General features: G+C 42.5%; 1 pseudogene across 1 annotated transcript; it reads left to right on the forward strand.

The window, feature by feature from the left end:
• On the forward strand, window positions 1-26,822 carry LOC146676718 (uncharacterized; annotated as a pseudogene). The gene is made up of 9 exons (XR_014907831.1): window positions 1-79; window positions 1,096-1,210; window positions 1,971-2,015; window positions 7,424-7,778; window positions 7,862-7,895; window positions 8,120-9,321; window positions 9,504-11,500; window positions 14,297-14,378; window positions 20,243-26,822. The product of XR_014907831.1 is annotated as an uncharacterized LOC146676718 (transcript).
• Window positions 26,823-27,057: the final 235 nt, after the last annotated feature.

Genomic DNA, 27,057 nt, shown 5'->3' on the forward strand with positions numbered 1-27,057 from the left:
ATGGCAGGACAGAGGCAGGGCTGCTGGAGTTTGAAGCTCCTGGTCATCCTCAGCCTCCTCAGCCTCACTGAAGAGTTCGGTAAGAGACTACAGCACTACAGATGACCACACATGTGCAGACAAACACACACTCATATCGCATACACAACTTTCTCTCTGGTGTGCAATGTTACCAAGTGCAGTTTTTCCTAATATTTTTTTTCTTTTCTGCCTGTCCCGTTTGGCTCTTTTGCATCAGAATTATTGTCTAAAGGCGCAGAAAGATGCCCAACGGATTTACTTTACCAAATGGACCATCCGGGCCTTGCCCTATTGGTCTATTTGATTCACCTTTTATTGTTTATTTTATTTTACTTTAACCTGCTAAATACAGGACAGACTTGACTGGGGAAAAGAAAGGGGAGAAAGTAAAACAGCGGGGAAGAGGAACGGTGATAAAGGGCAAAAAAAACAAAAACCAACAAAAAAACCAGACAAAAAATGCATATATCAATCACCTGGATCACCTGTTGAGAAAGAAAAAAGAGAAAACCAGCAAAAAAACAGAGCAACATCATGGCGATGATCTATGTGAATATAACAGTAAATACTAAATATTAAATATTATTGTGCAGCACGTAAGATCGACAGTTTTTCCTACTATAACAGAGCGTTTTATTCTTTTTCGTATAGTACTTTATTCTGTTGTATATTTTATTCATGTTGTTTAGTTTGTTATAATATTTATGTTGTATTGTGTTTTTCTTAACAACAATGAAATTTTGTATTTAATTTTAAAACAAACTGGGAGCCAGTGAACAGAGGCAAGCACCAGGGAGATATGTTCGTGTCTCTTTGCACGTGTCAGGAGACGAGCTGCAGCATTCTGGACCAGCTGGAGCCGTGCTAGACACGACTGGCTGACACCTACAAAGAGTTGCAGTAGCCCAGTCGAGATAGGATAAAAGTGTGGATTGCCCGTTCTAGGTTTTTAAAAGATAGTGCATCTTAGGGGCATACAAATCCAGTGTAGAAGTGGTTCTCGGCCAGAACCAGGACTTAGTTCCCCATCCCTAACAAATTGCTGAGCTTTAAACTGTGTTTCAATGCTTTCAGAGGTGAGAGATGATGAGTGGGAGGAACTCGGCTCTGACATCGCTGCACTGCATCAACTCCAAGGACTGTCTGAACATATGTTTGATGAAAAGCTTATGAACTCCTCAACAACCAGGTATCTTATGGCTATTAACAGCTGTTACTACATTAAAACCCCTGTGGGTATCATAGACATTGGTTATTAGAAGCACTGTGTGGCTCTTTCAGTGCGAGTGTCATAGAAGCATTTAAATAAGCCTTGTCACATGTGGAAAAAAAATAATATTTAATATCAGGGGGCAAAGGTTACTGAAAACATGAGCTATCTTGGCTGTCTCCTAGTGGAGATCTTTTTTTCTGCTCCAACACAGACAAAGCAGCATGCACTGGTATCTGTTATATAAAATAACCAGTCTGGTGTGTTCATGGCCTCATCACTCAGTAGGAAACTAATTGAGAAAATGTTTTAGGGAATATAGTTTGCTGGAGATGCAATATAACGCAGTGTGCCAGAGACAGGAGTTGAATTCAAAAACAGCTTTAATGCCAAAGTCTTTTTGAAAAAACAGAGGTGGATGCAGGAATAACACACAACAACCTGACGTCTAGTGAAACCACAGAATAAGGGTGGAAATGACAAAGGACAGGAGTTAGACTCTGACAATAAATACACAGCATGTAAGGAGGGGAGAGGAAACAGGTGGGAACGAATCAGACAAGATGAGACAAGGAAGTAGAACTAGAGAAAGACCCAATGCCCATGACGAAGAATGCACCTAAAAATTTGAGACTTAACTTTGACATTTACTACTTGCAACCACAGCACACTGCAACTTTTTCAAAAGTAAAAAAGTAATCCATAACAAAAAGTATAATGCAGAATGTGTTTCATTTAGGGGAAATGGCTACCACCTGTCAAGATTTGGAAGATCTGTAAAAAGGTAAAGAGGCTTTCAGTCATTTACATTTTTTAAATGGTGTTTAGCGTGTTTAAAATTGCTGTCTCATACCTGGATATTTCATGTCCTTTGCAAGTATTTGTAAAATAATTTGGACAGTGCTTCACAATACACTGGATTTTTTTTTTTGTTGAAATACTTGGTTATTAATGAGCCAAAAAGTCCATTAGGGGTCATCACAGCAGCTCATCTGCATCCTTTTCATACTGCGTCCATATTTTCCTTTGTGACACCAACCCTCTGCATGTCCTCCTTCACCACATCCATGAAGCTTCTCTGAGCTTCTCCTCTTTCCATCTTCACATCCTTAGGCCAGTATATCCACTCTCCCTCTGCATGTGTGCAAACCATCTCAGCCTCAGACTCAACTTTGTCTCTAGACTGCTCAACATGAGCTGTCCCTCTGATCTACTCATTTCTCATTTCCCTCTGGGGGAGGGGTGGGGGTGGGGGGTATGCCCAACTGCGCTTTGTTGACTGTTTCAGACTTTAAGACGCCGTGTATCTCAAGAAATGGGGAGATGAACTGCTTTTTGTCTGTTTTTGAGGGTGGGGGAAGAGGCACAAGGGTTGATATAAGCCAGCGAACTCCTTCCTTGAGCCTGACACCCCGCCTATATTCTTCTAACGGTTTGTCGCTTTGTCAGTATTGGTTATGTATATGTATTTATTTATATATGTTTATTTTCTGTATTTATATTTTGGGAGCTTTTATTTTGTTTGTGTGACCTTTGACTTCCCACGAAGTCACTTCCTGTAGCTGCGCGCTATTTTCCTCAGTCGCCGAGAGGCCCCGCTGAGGAGAGGTGAGCATACGCTAGTGTTCTCAGTTACAGAGCGAATAAACACAGTTAAAGTAACTAAAATTCTGGGAGAATAAATCCACCCAGCTGGCAAAGTGAGAGCTGACTCCTCTGGTCATTCGCACAACACAACGCAGAGAACTAACGGCAATAAGAGTTTAAGGCCAGACCGGCTACAGTGGTGCCGTGACCCGGATCCACACCACTTCAGACTTGCTCATCGTGGTTCGTGGAGACGCGATCAACATCAGTTTGGTCACCAGAGGTTGCTGTAATGGACAATTTAATGTAAGCTCTGAACACAAATCCCAAGCGTTCGAGGAAACACTTGCACCTTTTTTTTTGGACTGTTGTTTACAAGGTAAATTTAATTCTGCTGTTTGCATTGTGCATATGTTATAACAATGGATGATGAAAAAGTTTCAAGTGACGGGTTCAGCTTTGCCATGGGAAGAGGGAGGTGTGGAGCAGGGAAATTATTTTACTGCTATTGTTAAATAATTATCAACAGTACCATTGCATTAAGAATATAATCTGCAGCATGGATCAAGTAGTGATCACTGTAGAAAGAAATAAAATGATTTAATGAGTTGGGAATGTTTAAACATATGTTTCTGTTGTTACAGCAACTCATTGAGAGATGGCTCAGTATGCAAATTAGCTGGAGTGAGTGGTGACGAAGGAACTTCCTGTGTGTGTGTGTGACTGAGGAAGTGACTTTCAGAAGAGGAAGCATGGCAGACAAGAGAAGTGCAGATTTGGGTAGGAAATAGTTTATAGTTTAGTGATATGTTGTTGTAAGGGGGTCTTATGCTGAATGTAAGTATGTTACAGAGCATAAGGGGGTGATTTTTGTGTGCAAATTGTGTGGTTTTAATGAGACTTTCGGTGTATTGAGGAGGTGAAATTATGTGGTGGCAAAACTTTTGTGTGTTTAAGGTTGTTGAGGTTGTTGTGGTGATGGGTTGATTCTGTCAGTTAGGTTCGGGTTGTTGGTGTTTTTGTTTTTAATAGAGGGAGTTTTAGGAAACATCGACATGTCTAAAATTGGGCCCATTATTTTGTAACAGTGCACTTAAAGAAAACCTGTCAGGTGATTTTGTTTTGTTTTTATGAGCTAACAATCAGCTCTATTTTTTCATTTCTGTTTTAAGCAGGCCTGCAACAGTGAATAACGGCGCTGAAAATTCTCGGGAAGAGCAAATATAAGGGGGCTTTCCAGATTACAATTGGCTGAGGAGAAAGCTACCTGTGGGGACAGGTCGTAAGTCCCTGTAAAAAGGATTTTATGCGAGTCAATCCAGTCCAAAAGCATAAAGAAATATTTTCCTATGGAAAATAAAAAATGACTGAGCTCATTTTGCTGAGGGTGGAGAATCTGATCACTTGCTCCATTATTAGCAATATATGGTGTGACTGCATGTGAATGTGTGGCTGGATGACGGGGGATGAATAAATGTGGACAAACAATTGGCTTTTACCAGAGAAAATTTCTGTTTTGTTGACTGGGGTTAGATTATGGGATTATAGTATATTGTTGGGAGAAGGCCAAATGTTACGGGGGAGGCATTTTCTGATATAACTCAGTTACCATTAATTGTAGAAACACATGACTGATAATTGTTCTGTTTTAAGTTTATTTTTATGATATAGATTGGAACATGAGTGGGGAAAACTGAGCATTTTTAGTTTTGTATAGTATTTTGACACATTTCATGTATCAAAATAAAGGGGGGTTTAGGGTGTATTAATTTAATTGTTTAATAATTTAGGATCATTTTAGGACTTTTGGGGTTTTTGATCATTTGGATATGGTAACACTGAAACTGTTATTTTTATGTTAAGGTTAAAGGATTAAAGTGAACTGAATCCTGTTTAGAAGATACAATGCCGGTTTTTCAAAGCTGTGAATAAATCTGAGAGGGAAATTGTGGGACACGTTGACAAAAGATATCCTTTGGGGAAAATTAGTGAAGGTTCTAGGAGTAGAACAGGTTTGATTTCTTTTTTGATTTTTAGAAGAAGTGGTTATAATGTAGGCGTACACATACAGATATTACATAGGTTTATCTTTAGGATAAAGGGGGAGCTTATACGTAGAAATGATTTTTATACATATTGCATTTTGTGCTTTTAAAGGAGTTGTGGCTCAAATTTGTCTCTGGAGGGTCACGAGCCTTTGGCTAGCGCTATGATTAGCCAATCTACTGTGAGGATAATATGAGTTCATGAAGGATTGCACACGCTTACAGACACAGAGTCCAGAAACACACATGACAGTATTGATTCCAGGCATAAGGCCTAAAATTTATTTAGCTTTTGACTGAACTTAAAGAAGGACCAAAGAGGAAGGAAAGCATATATTTTGGTTAAGTCTGATAAATTAGAATTAGAAGGTATTGTTACATTAAAGGGAGCAAATGAAATAAAAAGGCTATACCAAAAACAGGTTATAACATAGGAAATGTGAGGTTTTAAAATGAAGTTAGTGTTAACACACAGGTGTTGTTTCAAGGCAGCATTTAGCTATGATGAAATGTATACAGGAGTAATTGCTTATATGCTTAAACTTAATTGATTAAAGTGGTTGTTTTTCTTTTGGAGCCTTTAGTAGAATAGGCTGGTTCTAATGATTTTTTGTTAAAAGGTGGACAGTTTGTGTACAGGAGGTCGATGATCAGATAGGAAAATAGAGCGAGCAACCGGACGTGAAACCAGCGCTTAAAGAATTTTAAAGTGATGAGTAACGTTGAAGAATATATATAAATACAAGTCAATAAGTTAAGAGCATAATTAGGATCATGCTTTTGATTAAAGAGTCCCAAATAGGATAAGTTAGGGAGGTGCAGGAAAAGGTGTTTTGTTTCCTTTGCAGAAAATCTCGGCGGGGAATCCTGGAGGCCCGAGGAACCACCAGAGAGGGACTGAGAAAACCTAAGCTTACACATGGAGTGTCCTCGAAGGGGAGCTGGTGTTTATTACTGGACCAATTAGATGACAGGAGGTTGTCTGATTTGCTGAAGCCAGGACGCAATGTATTGCGACCTCTGGTGTTCCAGAGGTCGAGAGAGGGAGTGTGGAGCAGGGAAATTATTTTACTGCTATTGTTAAATAATTATCAACAGTACCATTGCATTAAGAATATAATCTGCAGCATGGATATTGCATTCAGAGGTTTAAACAGTGTCTCTTTCAGAAAGACTGAGTTGCAGGCTGACAGGAAGTTGTTTGCAGAAGTGAAAGCAGACAGTTATTTTGAGGAGCAGGCCAGACGAGGCCATTTGAATTACTAGGTTGTTCAAAATGATCATTGCTGTAACAGAGTAACAGATAGCTTTAAGAAGGCCTTAAGATGCTTATGCACACAGTTATTATGTTTAGTAGAGGTTCTTGATTAAAACATTTATTTAGTAAAAGTCATATCCATAGTTTCAGTTCGATTATTACATATACGAGAGTGGTTTCTGTCTCTCTGTCTGGTGAGGGGTCAGGAGCTAGTCGCGAGGTGAAACAGGGTGCAATTGTGGTTAGCACACAGACGCAGACACACACACACTTTTAGTTAGATTCATTTATGGGGGAAAGTTTAAGTATGTTTTGCTGGGGTTGCAAAAAGCAGTTTGTCGCCGAACTGCTGCTGAGGTGTCAAGATGACAAGCGAGCATCCGGCAGTGACAGGATGCACCTGTTATGAAGATGGAAGACGATGTTCTTTTTAAATTGTGTTAAAAGGTCATTGTGGTTTTGATTTGACGTATGTATATATCCTGTTTGTGACGTATGAAGGGGGCGTCAGTAAATCAAACCCTGATGCTTTAAAAATCTGTGTATGCTCTGATTAAGTCGAAGATTAATTCCTGTCTGTGTACAGATTATTCTTCCCACACGTGTGTATTCATTAAAATCATTGTTTGACCAAGAGCTTCTGGACCAAGGGTGGTTTGTACTCTCCCTCCTCAATTTTGAACCTTAACAGAGGGTAATTGAGGGGTTGCCTAGTACACCTGTTCGTAGTGCAGGCTCCCCAGCTTTCTGTTCCACTCGCATACTTGGTTGCACATCTTCCAGTAGTGGTAAAGGTAACTCATTCTCAGACCCTTCAGCCACAGCAGACCCAGCATTAAATGACCTGATAACACATATAGCTCAACAGGTGGGGCAGACCATTAGGGATCAGTTGAAAAAGGAATGTGGGGAAAGGGATGACGGGGCCGCACAAGCTCAGAGCAGTGTAAGCCAGCCACCCAGCGAGCCCACTTACCTTAACCTGACTGGGGCAAAGCTAGTCCTGCAGTCAGATGTGAGAGAGCCTCCAGTCTTCAGAGGAGATGGGTCGGATAAACATACAGTCTGTGAGTGGGAGGAGCTGATGAGAATGTATGTCAAGAAGCGAGCAACACCCCTTCAGGAACAGTACCAAGAAACAATGTTCAAGTTGATGGGCAAAGCTAAGGACATTGTAAGAATAACCCTGAGAAGCACCCCATCGTGAAAACCTTGTGAGAATCCAAATGTTATATATGACATACTGAGGCAACATTTCAGTGACATGACATATTCGTGTATGCCTATGGCCGATTTCTACAGCACAGTTCCAGTGCCAGGAGAAACTCCTGTAGAATATTGGGTCAGACTGAATAAGGCAGTTGATACAGCAGAGGAAAGCCTGAAGAGACTCGGACGGCACATGGAGGATCCCTGCCAGGAGGCAGCCATGATGTTTGTGAAGTACTGCCCTGATCCCACCCTTGCTGCTGTTTTCAAGTTCAAGGCACCAGATAAGTGGACAGCCAGTGAGATTCAGGAGCAGGTGAATCGGTACCAGCTTGAGATGAAAGAGCGTATGCTCCCCAGGTCTAAGTGTCTCACACCAGTTAAAGCTAACATCCAGACCCCTGCAGCTGATGGTCTAGCGACATCAATGCACCCGGGAGAAACACAGGTGCAAATGAGACAGTAAAGTCCCCTTGTAATGACAGTTGCCTGAAATTACTAATCAGCCTTTTTGACCATGCTTTATCGCAGAATAACCAGGTTGCAGACAAACAGCTTCCTCCAGGTCAGACCCGACCCAGATGTTGTAGAGTATGCCAGTCCCCTGAACATTCTACCCTTGTGCATTGTAGGCAGAAACACCTATGCCTTGCATGCTTTGAGCCAAACCATATTAAGAGAAACTGCCCTCATCGCTCACCGATTCAAAGGCGCCCTGCCTCCCAACCTAATGACACCCAGCCTTTAAACTAGCTGGCCCGCATTTGGTGAGGGGATGTGTGGGCACAGATGTTGAAACCCTCGGCAGTGATGACGTTGAAAAGCATTACATTAAAGCATGTGCAGCTGCACCAGATGGTGTTAAGGTGGTAGTACAAAACACACAGAGAGTTGGCCCGTTTGACAAACTGTTTTACACTCCTGTCAGCATTAATAACAGACACCACATGCAGGGTATGCTTGACTCTGGTTCCATGGCGTGCACACTCAGTGAGCAAGCAGAACAGAGTATGCTGAGTGAGAATACACTGCCAGAACCCACTCCCCTGCCTCAAGAAATAGTGCTAGTAGGCTGTGGTGGCACACTTACCAAGCCCAAATGCATGTATGAAGTTGAAATGAAACTGTATGGAGAGACCTGTATTGTTCCCATCCTTGTAGTGCCAGGTCAACGTGATGATATAATCATTGGCACAAATGTCATCCGGTTTCTCATGCACCAGTTGAAAATAACCAATGACTATTGGCGCCTCGTGTCAGGTGGCGGTTGTCCCCCAGAGTGTGAGCAGTTTCTTGACCTCATGGCTAATTCATCCCGAGGGAGAGGTGAAGAACTCCCAGACAAGATTGGCACAGTCAAGCTTCAGCAGTCAGTCACCTTGTTAGCAAGACAAGAGCATCTAGTCTGGGGCAAGCTGCCGAGTAATGTTTCTATGTCACCAGGGAGCACAGTGATTGTTGAAGCCACTTCATCAAAGTCCATGCCACGTAACATCATGGTTGGCCGCATCATAACGCCATTGTGGGGTGATAGGTGGGTTCCCATGAAGGTCACTAACCTGTTGGATAAACCAGTCACCCTGAAAAGAAACAGTAAGTTGGCTGACGTGTCCCCTTGTGTTGCTGTTGAGGATTTTGAAGTTTTCCAGGGCACCTGTCGACCCCAGAAATCTGTGCAGGAGGAAGAGAAGGATGATGCCCACCTCACTGATCTTAAACAGAGACTAAAACAGGTTGGGCTCAGCGAAATTGATATTGACCTGTGCCATGTTGGTCAAGGGGGGAAGGAGAAACTGGTTAAAATGCTTGAGAAGTACAATGACATTTTCTCCAAGCATGCACATGACTGTGGCAAGGCCAAAGGCTTTGTACACCGCATCAGGCTCACTGATGAGAGGCCATTCCGCCTTCCTTACCGCCGAGTCCCTCCCGCACATTATCAAAAGCTGCGACAAGTTTTGTCTGAAATGGAAGAACAGGAAATCATGCAAGTAAGACCCTGAGCAATTCACAGAAAAAGTACCCAGCCCACAGGCTAGAGTTTTTGGCATTGAAATGGAGTGTGTGTGAGAAGTTTAGTCACTGGCTAAGAGGTCATCCCTTTACAGTGTGGACAGATAACAACCCTCTCACCTACATCATGACAAAACCAAGGCTTGATGCTTGTGAGCAGCGTTGGGTGTCCAAGCTTGCTCCTTACACATTTGATCTGAAGCACATACCTGGTACCAAGAATGTCGTAGCTGATGCTCTCAGCAGAGACCCCTTTGCAACAACAGTCAGCCATAGGCTGATCACAGAGCAGTACAGTCACCTCCTTGCTGAATCTGAGAGTGTCAGTTCTGAGGGAATACAAAATGCATTCCGGTTGAAGGTCCAAGGTCAACGCGTGGACACACCACCTTTCCGCACCACAGGACTGCAGACGCCCTCGTCTCAGCCTGGGTGTGATGCTATGGATGTTAAGGCAATCCTGGATTTTCACAGTGAGTGGGATCTGGCTGCTGAAACAAGGGCTGTGGAACTGTTCCAGTCTGTTCAGGACCTAGTGTGGCCAGGACAGGAGTCATTTCCTGTGTCCACACTAGAGGAACTCCAGCATAGCCAGGAACTTGATCCCAGTATTTCAAAGATCTTACCATTTGTCACAAGGAGAAGGCGACCTTCCAGGCGTGAAAGGGCAGGATTTGATGTGAAAGCCATGGTGTTCTTTAAACAGTGGGAAAGGCTTAGGATCCAAAATGGAGTTCTCTATCGGATCACAAAGGACCCCCTGAGTAAACAAAGGAGACATCAGTTTGTTTTGCCTGACAGTCTCAGAGCAAAGGCACTGAATGGTGTCCATGATATTGCAGGACATCAGGGGCAAGCGAAGACTTTATATCTGGCAAGACAACGGTTCTTTTGGCCGAAGATGGAGTCTGATATAAAAGAGTATGTCAAATGCTGTCAAAGATGCATCCTGGCCAAAACACCAGAACCCTCTGCTCGAGCCCCACTTGAGAGCATCAGAACCTCCACCCCTATGGAGCTGGTGTGTTTGGATTTTTGGAGTGCGGAGGATAGTAAGCAACGCTCAGTAGATGTTCTTGTCCTTACAGATCATTTCACTAAGCTAGCCCATGCCTTCCCTTGCACAAACCAGACTGCAAAGCAGGTGGCTAAGAAACTATGGGACCATGTTTTCTGTGTGTATGGGTTTCCTGAGCGGATTCACTCCGATCAGGGGGCAAATTTTGAAAGTGAGCTCTTGGCAGAACTGCTCAAATTCTCAGGGGTCTCCAAATCCCATACTACGGCATACCATCCCATGGGCAATGGAGGGACTGAGAGGTTTAATAGGACACTTGGCAACATGCTTAGGTCCTTGCCCCTCAGAGAAAAGAACAAGTGGCCTCAACAAATACAGAGTCTGACGTTTGCATATAATGCAACTGTACATGAGACCACAGGTTTTGCCCCATTTCAGCTCATGTTTGGCCGCATCCCGAGGCTCCCCGTTGATGTGATGTTTAAACAGGTGCTCTGTGATCCTGTAGTTGTGGATCAAAAAAGTTATGTGAAAACACTCATGTCACATCTTCATGAGGCAGCTAAGATTGCCCAGACTCATGCCATCAAGGAACAAGACAAACAGGCAAAAGGATATAACAGAACAGTAAAGGGCACTCATCTGAACATAGGAGACAGAGTACTCATTGCAAATAAGGGTGAAAGAGGAAAGAAGAAACTTGCTGACAAGTGGGATGCAACAGTGTACACAGTCAGAGACAGAAATCTGCAGACTCACACATACAAGTTGGAAGATGACAGAGGCAACATAAAGGTGGTACATCGCAACCTGGTTTTAAATATCAGCTTCCTACCAGTAGTGACTACTGAACTGTGTGACACTGGATCAGAGGGAGGGTCATGTGCGTCAGACCAGTTAGATTCCTTGGATGAGGAGACTGCAGAGGACAGGACCAGTGCTTGGATCAACTCAGATGATGATGAGAGTCAGGAGACCCTGAGTGAGGGACTCTCAGGATTGGGCAAGACAAGTCAACAAGCTCCAGAGGTGGTTGCAGGGGATTCAACCCAGTGTTCCCTGGTAGGAGAGGACTGCCCAGACAGAGACACAGACTTGGACAGTTTGGTAGCAGAACCTGACTTGGACTCCCCGTCTGTGTTAGACACACTTTCAGAAACTGCACTCACTCACTCACATCCATCAGACACAGATCGTGATGCACACACCAAGCCCCTATCAGTAGTCCCTGTGCATGTCGCCGACACGCAGATGCCTCCAACGGATGTATGTCATGATGTGGGTCCACAAGGACAGCCACGGGCAGGCCCGGACAATGTTGTCATGACGCGAGCCGGCCGAGTTAGTAAAAGAGTTAATCGACTCATTGAGTCCATGGTTCAAAAGCCTTTTGGCTTTAAGCGTTTGGCAAATTCAGTTAGCAGAAGGTCTCAGTCTCTTCTTACGCTGTTTTAAGTAAACCCAGGTGTTTAGAGATCTTTCTGTATTTTGATTCTACGGGACAGTATCCTTATGGCACAATTAAATACATAGTGTCTTTTTAAGGTATTGATGTGTGTGGATGGCTGGGAATGTGTGTGGTGTAAATGGCATCACACTGATCTAAGAAAGGCTGAGCCCTGATCACCCTCATGCTCTTTCTGAACCTATCTGGTAGGTGGCTTATACAGCTGATACTAGAGCTTATAGCTCGGAGGTTTAAACCTGTGCCCAGGAGCCATAAATTCTGTAGATTTGTCCCTGTGTTCCAATTAGATTGTTCACCTGACTGTTCTGGATTTTGGTGAAATCTAGGAGGGGTGGATGTAACGGGTGTATTAAAAAATAATTTATATTTCACCAAAGGTCCATCCTGCAGTGTTATCTCGCTTTGTCAGTATTGGTTATGTATATGTATTTATTTATATATGTTTATTTTCTGTATTTATATTTTGGGAGCTTTTATTTTGTTTGTGTGACCTTTGACTTCCCACGAAGTCACTTCCTGTAGCTGCGCGCTATTTTCCTCAGTCGCCGAGAGGCCCCGCTGAGGAGAGGTGAGCATACGCTAGTGTTCTCAGTTACAGAGCGAATAAACACAGTTAAAGTAACTAAAATTCTGGGAGAATAAATCCACCCAGCTGGCAAAGTGAGAGCTGACTCCTCTGGTCATTCGCACAACACAACGCAGAGAACTAACGGCAATAAGAGTTTAAGGCCAGACCGGCTACATATGGACCTGCAGCGGAGTTTAAGCCCAGACACGGCTAGTGACGTCAGACTTAAAGACCGGATAAGGAGCTGGCTCGCGTTGTTCACTTTAAAGAGTCGGCTCTAAGAGCCGTTTCGTTCGCGACCGACACATCACTACACAACACCTGGAGCTCAGGGGGCAAAACAATGGCATGAGTGCTGCTGTTTGACTGAGGAAGAATAAAGGAGTCGTGGTAAGACAATCACATGACCACTTAAAGACAAAGCAACAAGGTGACATATACCAGGTTTTAAATTGTGTTGATAGGCCAGTAAAACCAGAGTCATGATAAACAAGATATACGCGGCGTTTTTTCCTCAATAGTTTCGTCACGTTTGCTGTCTAAGGACAGCGCAGCGAGCGCTCTCTGCTTATGAGCAAAAAAACCCTGCCCTTTCGTGTTGGTGGAAAAATGCACCATGGCGACCAATCAAAAAATCATATGGCAACATGACATTTGGTTGCTTAGAAAGAGGGGGAAGTTTTAGGAGTGGCGTGCTGTCTTGTGTAGTTAGCGTGTAGTGTTGTGGATAGTTTTGTGTTGTGTGTCAGAACAATGAGGCGACTGCTGTCTCCAGGTAGAAACAGGAGTGACACACCTGCTGCTGTCAGACCTGCAGGTATCAGGCTGTGATGTTGTTTGCAGAACTTGTGCATAGGATTTTAAAACTGACATTTTATATTTGCATTTAAAGTTATGAAATATGATTCAATAAACATGTTTGTGGTTGTTACAGTAAAAAAATATCACTTTTTTCTACTCAGATTTTATGTTTTTTGTCTGATTTTAGATCAGTTGTGTTAACACAGTTTGTCAAAATGAAAACATGACTGTAAATTCAGACACGTGAGGTTGTGCTGATGAGACCAAACAAGGCAAATAAATAGTTTTTAAAGGTGAAATGTGGAGGAAACATCAGAAATAGTTAAAAATGGCCAATTCTACCCTGGACCCCAGAGGGTTAAACTTTTTTTTTTTAAAGTAACGTAATAGTTACTTTTCAAGTAATTAATTACTTTTAGAATATTGTAACTCAGTAACTAACTCAGTTACTTTTTTGAAGAAGTAACTAGTAGCTATAATTAATTACGTTCTCAAAGTAACTTGCCCAACACTGGTCATTAGTCAGCTGTGTACTCACTGGTCTGCCATTATCATCCTCATCAGTCTGTGTATTTAAGTCCTTAGTTTCCTCCAGTTCATTATGTTGTTGTCGTCGTCCCTGTGCGAGTGTCTTCAGTTCAGCCAGCCAGTCAGTCTTCGTTCATGTTCTCTTCATTCATCCACTATAATCTTCTCTCATCGCTAATCAATGAGTCCTACGTTTGAGTCCTCTTTTCCTTCTCTCCACACCACGAAGCCCTGACAGACACTGTTACTGAACAGTCATGAAAAACTTTAATAATACTGTTTGTTTAAAGAAAACTTTAACATATTTAAACGATGCCATCTCTGTGCGGTTAGTAAATGGTGAAATAAAAATTGTAGGCTTTTACAAGTCAGCAAGTGCAAAAAGGTGTGAGAGAAACCCTGCAGCTCAGCTCTAGAGTATGATTTCGAGGAGCCCATGTAGAACCTTTGAACCTCTGACTGTTGTATAAGATCGAAGAACTGCGATTTTTAAATATATTCTTGCAATTTTTTTCTTTCACAGGGTTATGAGATCAATGCAGTAATGCTAATATGTTAATTTTCCATTAGGCTGGACACTGAGCCACTAACTTTGCTGGATGGATTTCAGGACTGTGAAAACTTCCCAGCTTGTGTCATTACAAAGGAGAAGGTCAGTAAACATGAGACAAAAAATGACCACATGAACACTTAAACCCCCGCGGAGCCATCATTTTGCGTTTCTACCTTTAAAAGCCAGAGAGCAGTCAAATGCTGGAAGTGGAAGCTAAATTGGCTAGTCATTCATATGTATATTAGGTTGTTACCTAGGAATTCTGGAGGGAGGGGAGTGGGGGAAATAAATCTCCAAAAGTCACCAACTTGGAGTGTTTCAGTTTGCCATCTTAGGGAGAAATCAACACACATGGGTGTAGGTCCTTTGTTGCTGAGATTTATTGATGAAAACAGTACAAAAAACCAACCATTTGTACACATATTTACAAATAATGATAAAAAGCGAGTGAGTACATTACAACATTTTCAGCAATCACTCACAATCCTGGCACTGCCACGGTATCTGTCGTCTGCATTTACCACATGTGTATCTGTAGCAGTGAACACATCGCACAGTGGCCTGATTTTTCTTGCATCATGTGGAGGTCCATGAACCAATGAACATGCTCTGTTTGCTGTGCATGTTGAATAGTCCATTCTTGAATGCTATGAAGCATGTCAAGAGTGATGAAACACAGGAAGCTCTGAAGGCGACTCGAGATACTTCTCCTGGCCTTAGCCGTTGGCTCTCCATCTGCAGCGTACGCTTCTATTGGGGTGAAAGGGAGACGGGTCCCCACCTGTTCTTCACGCCACACTGTGCCATCTTTCGCTGTCTCAGTCCCCAAACAAGCTCTCTTTTTCGACTCTTGATCACTCTTGACATGCTTCATAGCATTCAAGAATGGACTATTCAACATGCACAGCAAACGGAGCATGTTCATTGGTTCATGGACCTCCACATGATGCAAGAAAAATCAGGCCACTGTGCGATGTGTTCACTGCTACAGATACACATGTGGTAAATGCAGACTACAGATACCATGGCAGTGCCAGGATTGTGAGTGATTGCTGAAAATGTTGAAATGTACTCACTCGCTTTTTATTATTATTTGTAAATATGTGTACAAATGGTTGGTTTTTTGTACTGTTTTCATCAATAAATCTCAGCAACAAAGGACCTACACCCATGTGTGTTGATTTCTCCCTAAGATGGCAAACTGAAACACTCCAAGTTGGTGACTTTTGGAGATTTATTTCCCCCACTCCCCTCCCTCCAGAATTCCTAGGTAACAACCTAATATACATATGAATGACTAGCCAATTTAGCTTCCACTTCCAGCATTTGACTGCTCTCCGGCTTTTAAAGGTAGAACGGTAGAAGCCTGGAAATCCAAGTTTAATAGATTAAACAGTGCTGAGAAGAAAGACATTGTTTCTAATGACGAACTTCATTAGAACTAAAATAGAACTTGATTAGGCTGATAAAGATAAGCATTTCCTTCCACTCAGTATCTGTATCTTTTTTTTTTCCTAAAACGGCACAAAACATGAATTCATCGTGAATACAACACAACAAAGAAAAAGAGTTCAAATGACAAACACCATTACCAACGGACACAATACAACAGACAGCTCATAGTGGTAGCTGGGTTTGCTACGAGGAGATGTTGAATTTTTGTATTTGTCACACTTAAGTACAGGTCGACATATCAGAGCAGTAATCACTTAGTTATCCGGTTGTTCAGTCTGACGTCACTAGCCGTGTCTGGGCCTAAACTCCGCTGCAGGTCCATATATCAAACGATCACTATGGCATTACTGAGAGTTAAAAACTGTCTAAAGTCTTTCATCTTTAATAAAATGATCAGCGTTCTGCTCTACCAGGTGTAACAATTGAGTTTAACATCCAGGCATCCATGAAAACGGAATTTATGACATTTAACGGAGTTAGAAGTTAGCAGGGAGTTAGCTCGCTAGCTTCTATCTAAATACAATATAGCATGTCCTGACTGCGGGGTTTTGGAAACAAATTCAAACGTACAGCTCTGTTATCACTTCCAACATAAATGAAGACAGAAAACTAAACAGCAGTGACGTTTGTAGGGTTACTGAAGTTGGGCTAGCTGGTATATAATGATGTGCTACGTGACCGCTAGCGACACAGCTATGTTAGCATAATATAAACAAGCTAACTTTTTTTCCACTCGATAAAAGTTAACGTGAGTGTTCTCGGTGGTCAGGAACAAATGTAATCGCATGGCAGGATGCTGTAAAAGGACCAAACTTCAGCCAGGAGAACAACTGAGATAATCCATCCACAATACGAGGTTAGTCATTCATATACTGCTGCATGGGCTGGGCTGTAGCTACATCCTAAGGTTTTAAAAACTGATCTTAAATAAATGATTAGTGGTAATAAAAGCCGAGGGAGGTCAACAGGGATCACTGACTGTTTTAGGAGCTTTTTGAGATTAAATAGAAGAAAATACAAAACATTAAACATGTTAACAACACAAAAGCCATATTAAACGCAGACTACTTTAGGCCCGGAAGTAGGATTCGTCGTGTCATCACTGAACAACCGGATTACACAATGTTGTACTACTTGCTGTATGCACTTGTTGGTTGTAAGCTTAATGTGATGCTCAGCCACATCTTTCAGCTGTCTGTGAATTTGGGATTATAAAGAATTCATAGTTTTGCATTAAAATGTCACACTTCACAGAACATTTTTACCCATCGAGACCCTCAAAGCGCTTTACAATTCCACTATTCATTCACTCTCACATTCACACACTGGTGGAAGCTACAATTGTAGCCACAGCTGCCCTGGGCCAGACAGACAGAAGCTAGGCTGCCAGTTCGCGCCATCGGCCCCTCTGGTCAACACCAGCAGGCGGTAGGTGAAGTGTCTTGCCCAAGGACACAACGACCAAAACAGACAGAGAAGGGGAATGAACCGGTAAACTTCCGGTTACAAGACAAACTTCCCAACCCCCTGAGCCACGGTTGCCCATGGGAAGCAGTGTCTTTCAAGCTTAGGCAGCGGTGTTTTGCATTTCTAATACCAGCCCTATACTCACTATGAAAGGCAACTTGCTTCCTCTCCACACTGGAACACTAACAACTCTCAATGTATATTTTTATGGCCAGCAGAGATGGGCAGTAACGCGTAACGCGTTACTGTAATCCGATTACTTTTTTCAAGTAACGAGTAAAGTAAGGGATTACTATTGCAAAAATGGTAATTAGATTACCGTTACTTTCCCGTAGGAACGCTGCGTTACTGCGTTACTAAAACCGTAATTTTTTGCGAGAATGTCTCACGACAGTGACGTAAGCGAGTGCGACGTTCGTGACAACAGCTGTGTGCAGATCAACAATGGATCACATATCGAGTGCAGAGAGAGTATGAGCGTGCAGCGTTTACAGCGTGGAAGTACTGACCTTACTTTGAGTTTGATTCCATAAAAAGTGACAAAAACATTAGTGTCCGCTGTGCGTGGGAAGAAAACTTCTTTTTACAGCGAAAAAAACCCTAAACTTCCAGCAAGCACCGAGTAGCTACGACGTAATGGGAAACTCACAGAGAAACTCACGGATTCTTCCACTGACCGCGGCACACCTGCACCAGGGTAAACCTCCGCCTACCCCACTCCTGCTTTACAGGTGAAAATAGAGCAACAGGACCGCTGAGTCTTTGACTTTATTTATTTTCTGCTGTGTTTTACTTGCATCTATTTGAAAGACTGAGTGTAAACACAAAAAATATTTTATTTTATTTTATGTGCTGGAATGTGCAGAAAATAGGTTTAAATGTTAAACTAATTTCTTCCAGTCAGAGAATGTTGCAGATAATTAAATTTTTGCTTGATGCATAAAGTTAAAAGATTAAAACTAATAAAACAAGTTTTAAAAAGAGACTTTTCCATTTGATTACATTTTGTATGATGGATTATGCAGAAAAAGTAGAATTGGGCTGAAAGATCTATCGCTTTATCACCTCTTCAGGTTGTAAATCGTGTTTTTAAAAAGTAGCTAAGTAACTAAGTAACTAATTACTTTTGAAAATAAGTAATCAGTAAAGTAACGGGATTACTTTTTGGGGGAAGTAATCAGTAATTAGTTACTGATTACTTTTTTCAAGTAACTTGACCAACACTGATGGCCAGCAGCCTTAATTAGCTCCCATCAAAATGGATGCAAGTGCAACACAACTATAATTTACTACGTCTCACCAAATGCCTGTTACTTCCTCTCAAGTCCTGCCATCAAATCAAATCCCTCTTATTGTCACATCACATGTGCAGGTACACTGGTACAGTACATGCGAGTGAAATTCTTGTGTGCCAGCTTCACAAGCAACAGAGGTGTGCAAAATACAACAAGAACAAGCAAAATATAAGAATGGCTAAATGGCTAAATCTGAGAGTTTGCATCTGGCTCTGCATTAGATTCACCTGATGTCCATCAGTCAGGGTTCATTGCAATCACTTTATAATATTATGTGCACATAAGAAACTCAGTGCAGGTATTACAATAAAAACACAAAACCTTTCGAAAGCAGTCGTGTAAACATCCCTAGTCTCAGTAAACGCATCATCAGGAAAGCTGGGATTACAAATTTAACCCAACTAACAAACACGAAGAATATTTCCTCCATATTTTTGTATCATTTGTAGTTAGCTTTTCAAATTCAGAAAATAATTTCAGTTAGTTCTTAGTTTAGTTTTAATTCACTATAATTAGCCTGGTATGCAGGTCACTTATGTTACCTGTTGCTGGTCTTCACTGATGACAGCTGATCAGGCCCCTTCTTTTCATTATCTACCTTCTTCCCCTTGGACACATTTTTCATAAATACAATATTCAGTTTCACTGTTATGCTGATGACACCCGGCTTTATCTGTCCACTAAACCTGCTCTCTCCCCGGACCTCCCTCACCCTCTGTTTAGACGAACTCAGAGCTTCTCCTGTTCAGCACTGAACCAACACTATCCAGAACTAATAGCTTCTACTACAATCAATAACTCGCCACTCTCCATTTCCCCATGTGTGAAAAGTCTGGGTGTTATCTTTTAACTCCCACATCAATAACATCCCTCGGTCTGCATATTTCCAACTCTGTAACATTAATCATCTCCGTGCTTTTCTCTCCCCACATGCCGCTGCTAGTCTTGTTCATAGCCTGGTCACTTCCTGGATCGATTACTGCAACTCTCTTCTTTTTGGTCGTAGTCAAAAATCTATCCATCAGCTTCAACGTGTCCAGAACTCTGCTGCTCGTATTATCACCAGGACCCCTTCTATGCACCACATCACCCCTGCTCTGCAGCTTCACTGGCTTCCGGTTAAATACCGCATCAATTTCAAGATACTTTTGTGCACATTCAAGGCTACCCATCATCTCTCGCCTTCATACCTCTCTGACCTGGTTCACATTACCATTCCTGCTCGGTGTCTCAGATCCTCCTCCTCTCTTTCTCTTTCCATCCCTTCCCCCCGGCTAGCCACCGTGGGGCGCTGGGCTTTCTGCTGCTCTGCCCCCCGTCTTTGGAACTCCCTTCCTCCTGAGATACGAAACATCACTTCCCAGACTCAAAACTCACCTGTTCACACTAGCCTATTCCACATAAGCTTTTCCATACTGCTACTTTAATTTAGTTTATCTATTTGCTCTGTTTTATCCTTATTATTTTCTAAATTATGTTTGTTGCTGTTATTGCTTGTGTACAGTGTCCTTGAGTGTTTTGAAAGGCGCTTTCTTAAACAAAATGTATTATTATTATTAGTAGTAGTAGTATTAAATAATGTGAGTGTCTGGCTCAAACTGTAGGTTTACATAAACAAAACAGATTGTTAAGATTATATCTAGAGATCCAAAAAAAGTTCACAAATTTCATCCTATAGAAATTAACTGAGACCAAAACAGTTATCCTGGAGCTCTCTCTCATTTCAGTCTTTGCTTCATTTTTCAGGACTTTAATGCCTTCTTGGCACATATCGACAAACAGAAGGTACAAGACTGGCTGCTGGGTGCTTCAGAGATCTCCCACAGCTACAGCCAAAAACTTCTGATCATGACCGACAGAGAAAAATCCACCAGTGACAGAGTCCAGCAGGAATACAGCAAGGATCCTCATTACTCCGTGAAAGTCACCAAGGACTGCCTGTTCAACGACACCTGTGTACCAGCAGCAGACAGATACACTGTAGTGAAAATATTTGGAAGTGTTTCAGAAGATGGACAAACTGTGTCTGGACTTGATGGATCTTCACTTGCAAAGCTGATGTTGAAACCATCTCTGGAAGCGGCTCCAGTTTTCTCTCTCGATGGAAACACAACCACACAGTTCCACCAGAACTTCATTCGGGTTTTTATGCTCCGCGGCCTCCAAACAGTCTTAGAAACCAACCAGAACAATCAGCAGATTTACCAGGTGATGGATCGACCTGACTCAGTTTCCAGCTACAAAATCCCACAAAGACCAGCTGATCACACCACACAGTATGACCACCAGCAGATCATAATGATGGAAAATGACCCTGTGGTCAGAAGAGCTGCTGAATATTTGTATGAGAAACATCCAGCAGTTAGTTCTGTCTATGTTCTTGATGAAAACCAAAGACCCAAACTGATCCACGGTGAACCAGTGTCTCTGTCAGAGGACAGCAGACTGGTGCTGGTAGGTCATGGTAAAAGAGACAACGCAAGAGAAATGAGACTGTCAGGATACAGTTCAGGAGAGGTGGCACAAATCATCGAAAGGACAAACAGAGGCAGCGATAAAATCAAAACAACGAGTGTGGTGGCCTGTGAGGTCGGATCAGACCAACGATTCATAGAAACTCTGCTGAGGGACCTCCATAAAAAGAACATCAAGACAGAGCTTCATGTGAGGGACGCTCTCGTCCAAGTCCCACACACAGGAAGGAAAATCACTCAGGAAATCTCTCCAGAGGGGCTGCAATGGAGACATAAAGACAACAGCAAGAAAATGGTAGCAACCCTTGATAGAAACGGAGATGTAATAATGAGAAATGAGCCTGGAAGTAAAGGAGAGGCTGTTTTTACCAATGAAAGAAACTTTCTGGGTGGACGAAAAAACAGGGGAAACAAAAAACCAGAACAAAATTTTATAAGAGAAGACAGCTGGCCAGATGAACCGAAGAGATTTGTTAACCCAGATGTTTTCCCGAACATTGACCAAAATAAAGTTCCCGAGATTAAATCTGCCATTGATGAGCTTCAGGCTCTGTCTTGGGGAATCTTTCACTCAGATCAACCAGTACCAGAGAAAATCAAAGTCAACAACCAACAAATAGAAGAATATGTAATAGGAAAAAGAAGACAAAGGACTGTAAACGGGAGAACTGAAAATTATATAGACTGGCTAAATAATGATGGTGAAAAAATACAAGTCCTTAATGAATGTTATCAGATTAATTCAGGGAAAGACATTAAAAATATAATTCATCACTTTGCAAAGAATGGAGAAACAAGGACAACATACCTGAAGATCAATAACTGGATATATGAAGTTGAGCATAAAAAACTGTACGTGTTCCTGGTTGGAAAATGGCTTGACAACAATCAAAGAGACGAAGACGCTGAGATTGCTAAGATTAAGAGATGTATTAATGCACAGGTGGGCAGAGAAAGTTACACAGACATGAAAAACAACATTTTAACAAACAATAGAAATAGCCAAAACAAACAACAAAAACAAATCTATGCTGAATATGTGGGAAATATTTTTCGTGGAGAGCACGCACATGTCAACCAAGGACTATCCACTGAGGCCTGGTTCACAACATATTTCACTGCATCAGTTATAAGTGAATCTGTGAGAAATTTCCGAACATTCCCTTTGACACTTATGGCCTTGGATATGGCTTTAAATCAATATGACTCAGCTGGCCTGGATTTCTTCTTTGACAATCACCCAATGGCAAGAGGAGGAAGCTGGGTTGACCCAGAAAAACGGGGATTCACTAACTCAAGAGAAGAGTTCTTAAAATTGGAATATGACCTGTTTGATAAGTGGAGTAAAAATGGTAATGTAGATGAATGGATTGATATGATAGCAACTGATTACAAAATATTTACAGAAAACGCAAACACAAAAGCTGATTACAAGAATTACAAAGAAAAATTTGAGCAATCTCCCAGCATCGTAGATATATCTGAAGATATTATGAAAACTTCCACATCTGGAACACTGGGAGGATACGATGATGGCTACGTCACAAGGCGTGACTTGAATTCCGCCTCAGAATTCGAGAATACCTTCAAACATGAATCCTATTTCTCTAGAACATCTGCATCGTTAACTGAAGAGGTCCATGCTGCACTAAAGGCAAGATATGGTAAAAATCTGGCAAGAATGCGTCTTCAGGAGGGATCGGCCCGAATGGAAAACGGACAGTTTGTATGTGAGCTCGTGTCAGAGAGAGCTGGTGCTGAGCCCGAGGAGTTCAGGGTCGATTTATCTCCACAGAGTCAACATTACAGTGAAAAGATGTGGAAGAACATTGAGACATCAGTGCATGAGATGGAGCAGCACAGTTCAGCAGCCTCCCATCAGGTCAACAAACATGTAGAGAGGACTGGAACTGCTGTTGGAGCTTTGGGCCTGATGCTGGGACTGAAAGGAGCTGCTCGTGCCTTTGAAGAGGGAAACATCAAAGATGGTGTGACGGGGTCTTTGCAGACGGCTCATGGAGTGACGGCTATGACAACATCTGCTATTGCAAGCAAAGCTCTGACTTCAAACACAAGAATCGCAAAAGCTGCAGCAACAATCATGAGGAGCCCTGCAATGAAGCGTGCTATGACAGTTATACCAATAGTGGGAATTGGATTTGGGATCTACAGTGTGGCAGAAGATTTTAGAAGAGGAGATGCACTGGGATACATTGATGCTGCATTAGATATTACCATGACTGTGTTAGATGTTGTTGAGCTTGCTCAGCCTGAACTGGCACCTTTCATCGCACCTATAAATCTGGCTCTATCAGTAGTGCGGATGGCCATTGATGATGTTTATATGGGCATCCAGAATGAACTGAACAGCCTCCCAGCGGACGCTGGAGTTTTGGACAAAATAGCTGCTGTTTTTGTTGGCTTGGGAAAAGGGATCATGCACTTTGCTATACATGTGGCTAGTGTGTTTTATGACTGGCGTTATGCTGAAATTGAGGAGGGACGAAGACTTGTTGCACAGATCTCAGATTATCACCAATATTATAAAGTCACAAAGCAACAGGATGGAACGACTGCCATTGATTTTGCTGCTGGCGCCTCCTCCTGGAATGGAGGAGGTATTAACTTCTGCCTCGCTGATGAGGGTCAGTCTGAGCTCTGCATGGACTATTTTGTTTCTCGTGATGAGAGTCCAAGAAGACAATGCTGGAGCATTAACACAGATGGAAGCAAAGATATAATTCTTGGTCTGGGAGAGTCACATGGATTAGAGCACGCGACATATGAAAGAAAAATACTCATGTTCATACCAGCTGGATCTGTGACAGTGGTTTCAGGTTATAAAACTCTTTCCTATTCGAGGTACGGGACATACAGGGGAAACAGAGACTCTAATCGATTTTTTGCAGTTCAGAAATCACAGGACGAACATATGATTGAAGTCATGTTGAGCTACTATTACAGACTTCATGGGGAACCAGGGGATGACACATTCTTCCTCGGTCCACAGAGAAGTTATGTCGAAGGCTCAGGAGGAAGGGACACCTACATCATTCCTGAGAATGGAGGGAAAACGATCATTAACAACCACGATCCCTCCAGAGCACAAGACACTCTGCATTTCAGTGTCGACTACAGCCACATTTCTGTGTCTAAATCAGGAAACGATGTTGTGCTGATGTATGAGGGCAGTCATACTGTAAGAATACAAAACTGGTTTTTAGGAGAAGATTATCGTCACATGAACATGATGTCAGGAGACGGAGTCTTATTTGAGATTTCCTCCACGGTGGTTTCTTCAGTTCAGCTGGTGGCCAGAGGAATTAACAAGATGTTCGAGGCACGCGGTGCAGTTGTTGATGCATCACAGCCACTTTTACGCACAGTTACAAACATCTTTGGGTCTCAGTATGGTGATGAACTCATTGGAAATGGAGAAAGGAACCTGATAGATGGGGGAGGAGGGCGAGATCGTCTGATTGGTGCTGAAGGAGAAGACATTTACATGGTGAAAGGCAGAAAACGTTCCTCTGTGCTCATTGAAAATTACTCCAGAGACGAGAAAACTGACCTGGCCATCATAGAAGCAAATCTTCATACGTTTCGAGTCAGAGTAGAATGTGATGATGTTCATCTGGTGGCTCAACATGGCAGCACTCTTCTTCGTGTTACTGTAGTGAACTGGTTCAGGTCATCAGCACACAGACACTTGCTGTTCATCACAAAGGATCTGATCACCTTCACAGTGTCAGATAACAAAGCTGACTGCCTGCAGAGGAACATCTTCACCACATGTATAAAGAGCCTCAGCATTGACTACAGCAGCTCCCCGTCTCCTCTGGAGGTGGACCTTGAGAAGGATGAGGCTTTGGACAGCGTGACAGAGGTCCGCGGGTCAAACTATAACGATGTCATCAAAGGAAACAAAGAACACAACGTTCTTGTACCTGGATTAGGAGATGATTTCATTGAGGGGAGAGGAGGAGAGGACTGGTACGTTATCACAGCAGGACAAGGAGTGAAAACCATCAACAATCTATCACCAGATCTAACCTTGGACCTGCTCTTCCTTAAAGAACAATATCAGGATATAACATGTAGATGTGAAGGTCAGAGCATCATCGTTCAGGTACAGGGCAGAAGAACTGTTATTTTACAGAACTGGTTTAAATCAAAGAATTATCAGCACCTGCAGATCAAGACCAGTGATGGAGTAACAGCTGGACTGAAGCCCAGCATCAGCAGCTGTGGATGGGATTTAATGCTGCCTTTAACCATCGACTACAGAAACCAGAGATGTGAAACCTGTCTGGGGAAATGGATGAAACTCAGTGACTCAGTGAAAGAAATGTACGGCTCCTCAGGATTTGACGTCATGGTTGGAAACAGCAATGATAATTTACTGGATCCACACACCGGGGGGCACTGATGATAGGAGGGGAAGGCAAAGACACTTACATAATCAAACATGTGGATGAAAGCATAATCATTGATAACTTTGCAGAAGATCAGAAAACTGACACTGTGCTGGTAGATATGGATTTCCTTGATGGAAGTCAAGTCATACTGTACTCAACAAGAAATAATGTTCATGTTAGAATCATGAAAAAAGAGGAAAGATTAGAATTCATTCTCCGTAATTATGCTAATGGTGAAAAACATCAGCATCTAGAATTTCAGAGCTCTGATGGCGTCCATTTCAAACTCAAGTCTCTAAACTCATCTGAAGACGACTCTTTCTATCAGGTAGAAGCTTTCAAAGTGACTCTCACACAGTCTCAGGTGGACTGTCGTTTGGACCTCAGCGCTCAGAGAAATCTGTCAGAGGTTCACACAGTGCAAGGCTGCCCCTCCCAGTCGAATGTTATAATAGGCAACAACCGAGACAACGCTCTGATTGGTGGGTGGAAGGACGACGCCTTGGATGGAGGTGATGGAGATGACACGCTGGTAGGAGGAAATGGAGCTGACATCCTGATTGGTGGGAGAGGAGACGACACTCTTTATGGTGAAGATGGAAATGACACACTGATGGGAAACTCTGGCCAGGACGTCTTCCTTCCTGGACCAGGAGCTGATCTGGTGGACGGAGGTCCAGGCAGAGACTCTGTTCTCTATCGGGGTGATCATGAGAAGGGTGAAGGGGTTTATGTTAACCTGCTGACGGGCCAAGGCCACCATGCTGACGCTGAGGGCGACGTGTTGAAGGATGTGGAAACTGTGATCGGCACCATCTATTCGGACATCTTAGTGTCTGGTTATGAAAGTTCTCTTCTCAAAGGCTCAGATGGTAACGACATCTTGGTGTCCACTGGTGGAGATTATCTGGTTGGAGGTGATGGAAATGACATTTACATGTTCACTTTCAGCAACGGCTCAGTCACCATAGACAACTGTGCGACAGACAACGCCACAGATGTCTTGTATTTAGCGTCCCAGTCAACGCTGGCATGTGACTATCAGGTTTCATCTGAGAAAGTTATTCTGACTTTTTATGGAACCAACCAAGAAGCTATGAAGATTTCTCTAAGGGGCTGGATCAGTGACAACAATGAGTGTGGGCACCTGAAGCTGGTTCTGAGAGAAACTAATGTTTCAGTGGATCAACTGCTCCAAGAATGTCAGTCACGATGAGTAAACGGTGCTTTGCTTGTCAGTCATCTGCTGAAAAATCTGGTGGTGTTTTAATAAAAAAAATGTAAATCAATGCATTTTAGTGTAAAAATGCTACAAAGTGTTTTACATGCTAAAGTTTCCTGAAACTGTGCAAAACGACTTAAACATTTTTGTATGGTTCTTTAATTATGCTAAGCCTGAAATCAGCCTTCAGAAGACAAAAAGAAGATGTTGAAATGGCACAAATAAATTGTAAACCTTTTCCGTGTTACAATTGTGAGTTAATATCTATTAATGCATCGTTTTTTTCTTGAAATGTTTATCCATCCATCCTTCCATTTTCCTCCAATTACTGGAGGTGGGTCGTGGCGGAAACAGCCTCAGCAGTGTGTAAGACCCGACCTGACATATAGACACAGACACAAACATGCATTCCCACCCTCATGCACACATATACAAACACTCAGCACT

Source organism: Rhamphochromis longiceps, linkage group LG2 (genome assembly GCF_057381845.1).
Source record: "Rhamphochromis longiceps isolate RC_006_pf linkage group LG2, R_longiceps_female_GT1.1, whole genome shotgun sequence".
NCBI classification, from domain to species: Eukaryota; Metazoa; Chordata; class Actinopteri; order Cichliformes; family Cichlidae; genus Rhamphochromis; species Rhamphochromis longiceps.